A 3,462-nucleotide genomic window follows, 5' to 3' on the forward strand; every position below is an offset into this window, starting at 1 on the left:
TATATATATGTATATATATATATATGTATATATATATATATGTATATATATATATGTATATATATATATATACATATATATATATATATATATATACACACACATACATACACACACACAAGGTGTGTTTCATGGAGATTTATCGGGGAGGTATGATAACCTAACCTTAACCTTGCTGCTTCAACTTACCTTGTTCAGGTTTCTCCACACTACACCCATTTCCCTGGGGGGAGGGGAGCTCTGTAGTTGTCATTGTCAAAGCGAAACAGCATAGATTATTATTATATGTATATACCTCATCATTGACGGGGACCAATAATCTGGCCTGTTCCCCCACAGACATTAGATAGCAGTAATTTGATAGTGTTTCACATACTCCTGTACATGACCTACAAGAAAAGAGTGATTGTGAGGGAAGAAGGTTCTTTTGTTTTTTGTTTTTTTGCGTGACCTTGAATTTTGTCTAGGCTTGGCTTATCTGGTTTAAATTTTTTATTTGAAAGATTTTACAGAATAAACTTACTTAATTTTATAAATTTTATAATTAAAAATGAACAATTAGTGAGATTGATGTCATTGATGTTTTTTTTATAAAGAAAAAAGTAGCTTGCTTACGAACCACATGGTTCCGAGTTCAGTCCCACTGCGTGGCACTTTGGGCAAGTGTCTTCTACTATAACCTCGAGCCGACCAAAGCCTTGTGAGTGGATTTGGTAAACGGAAACTGAAAGAAGCCTGTTGTATATATGTATGTCTGTGTCTTTGTGTGTCTGTGTTTGTTCCCCCAACATCACTTGACAACTGATGCTGGTGTGTTTATGTCCCCGTAACTTAGCGGTTCGGCAAAAGAGTCTGATAAAATAAGTATTAGGCTTACAAAGAATAAGTCCCGGGGTCGATTTGCTCGACTAAAGGCGGTGCTCCAGCATGGCCACAGTCAAATGACTGAAACAAGTAAAAGAGTAAAAGAGTATTACAGAAACATCCAGAGAGACAGCAATCATTTTTGAGGATAGAACAATTGGCATGTTTAATGATTGTAAGGAAAAACATGGGTTGACTAGAAATTCCAGAGGAATGATTTTTTTTTGAGATTGGGAATAGTGTTAAGCGTATGGCCAAGGAGCTGCGGATACATTATAGGTAATGAGAAGTAAAGTTAGTTATTCGTTCCTGGGATGGTATGAGACCAACCAGCTCCAGAGTATTACACTATAATAGTAGTAGAAAAGGTAGAAAGACAAGATCATACATCTGTGGGCCAAAAATTGGAGAGTGATGGTGAGCTGTATTTTGACAATCAGTTGAGTGGCCTTTGTTGTAAGACACAGATGACACTCACAATGGAGTATTGATCCCACATCTGGAGGCAGTAATCAATCATTTGGACTTTGAAGAATTTATCAGTTGTTGGATTATGAACTATTTTCTAGCTTTGAATAGAAGGCCAGTCTTTGTGAGGCATCCTTTACCATAATGAAGATATATACTTGTTAGGGGAGATTTTCATTGATGGTTTAGTGGTTATATATAGTCAGTACAAGGTGTTGATGTGGCTGCATGTATGTTATTACAAGAGTTCGTTAAGAGATGAAAGAATAAATTCAAGTCCTATATATTTACTACATAAAAATACATTTTATTCCTGGTTGATGATAATACATAATCAAATTGTAGAGTCTAGTTGAATGAAGTAATCCATGCAAGAAAGTTCAAGGATAGAAAATATAGAAATAACAGCTAAGTGGTGGTTTTCAGTCATGTGGTGTAGAGAAATAGATGGACATAGCAATGACGTGAATGACTCTAAGTCTAATCAGCTAAGAAGCAAGGAGCTGGGTTAGCAAGGTGTTCTTATTAATGGAACGCTAGATATTCTAGAAACTACCAAGAGAAATGCCAAGCTTCTTGAATAATTAAGAATTATGTCTCCTGGCATTGATGTTTCGAGAAGCTTAGAAAAGGGAGGTTACTCTATGATCTTTCTTGCGAGGGAGATCATTCAACTATCTAGCTATGTCCTCATGCAAGTCCTGATACAGCAGATCTGGGATCTAGGAGCCTCATTATCCAATGTGTTTTTTGTCTAAGATGTTAAGAGAGATTTGGTTTCTAATTCTGGATGGTCAAGTGATCACTTAGAGGCTTAACTACACTTTGTATTGGAGTGCACTGTCTTAAGACTTGGGGCTTCAAACATATAGGGCTTTAGGAGCTTTTTGCAGAATCTGTTTAGTTACAAGCATTCTGAATCCAGACTCCAGTGAGTTTGATATCTTGAAGCCCTTTAAAGTTAACAAATTTTTTGTCTTCCTGCTGAGCTTGACATAAAACAATTAACAAAATGAAACTGGAAAGGAATAAATAAAGTATGGAGGGAGATTCCACCATGTTTGCCTTCAGACTGTGAAGGCTTTATATGGTTCTTTTGCTGTTTCTGTAATAAGCTAGTTTTTATAAGAAGTGGTTACTACCCTTTAACTCACTGCCTCCCCCGTCATTTATCTAATTTTATGATGGCTGGCATCCCTTTCTACATAACAACAAGAAGTTTGGAAGAAGACAGTTCTGAAAGAAGGGGAGACGAAACAGATGAATCCACGTCAGTGTTTAATTGGCACTTTAGCTTATTTATTCTAAAACAATGAAGGACGATGTTGACCTTGGCATGATTTAGACTCAAAATGCCATGAACTGGACCAGATATTACAAAGAATTGTTCTGGTGCTGTAAAAATTCCATGAATCCACTGTCTTATCATCATCATTATTATTATTATTATTATTTGCTTTTTAAACATAATGGTTTTTAAAATTACATATTAGAGTGGTAAGAAAGTCACAAGAGAGCTGAACAGTAGAAGGTCTTCAGAGTTGAAACCCCCTCCTTAGGCAAGTGTTTTGGCCATTCTTATACTCTAGTAGTGTAAGAATTTAAGGGCCTAAATACTTACCTTACATTTCAGAGAATCATTATTATTTTTGACTTGGAATAATTATAAAATAGAGTAGAAATGTGGAAAAAAAATAGAATATTAATACTTTGTTATCAATAGTTCTCTACCTGAAGGTTGCAAATTTTAGTAGATTATACAAAAAGCAGCAGAATGGTCTTAAAGTGCTTTATTGTAATTATTTCATTGTTTCACCACCCTGCAGGACTCCCTCAATTTCATTTCCTTCTCGTACTATGTATTTCTTGATCTTCCACTTCCTTCTCCACTTCCTTGCAAATTCATTTCTACCATTCCTCTCACCCAATCACTTTAATTCTTCCTCAGCACATGACCCAGCTAGTTCATTCCATTTCTCTTCATGACATTCATCACAGCCTTTGTTGCCTTTATTTTTTTACAATTCATTGATTGTCCCTCTCTGTCTGTCTGTCTGTCTGTCTGTCTGTCTGTCTGTCTGTCTGTCTGTCTGTCTGTCTGTCTGTCTGTCTGTCTGTCTGTCTGTCTGT

General features: G+C 36.0%; 1 protein-coding gene across 2 annotated transcripts in view; it reads left to right on the forward strand.

Moving 5' to 3' along the window:
• Positions 1-3,462, forward strand: part of LOC106882433 (uncharacterized) — a 200,540-nt gene that overhangs the window by 13,360 nt on the left and 183,718 nt on the right. The gene's annotated exons all lie outside the window — the stretch shown is intronic.

Source organism: Octopus bimaculoides, chromosome 16 (genome assembly GCF_001194135.2).
Source record: "Octopus bimaculoides isolate UCB-OBI-ISO-001 chromosome 16, ASM119413v2, whole genome shotgun sequence".
Classification (NCBI taxonomy): Eukaryota; Metazoa; Mollusca; class Cephalopoda; order Octopoda; family Octopodidae; genus Octopus; species Octopus bimaculoides.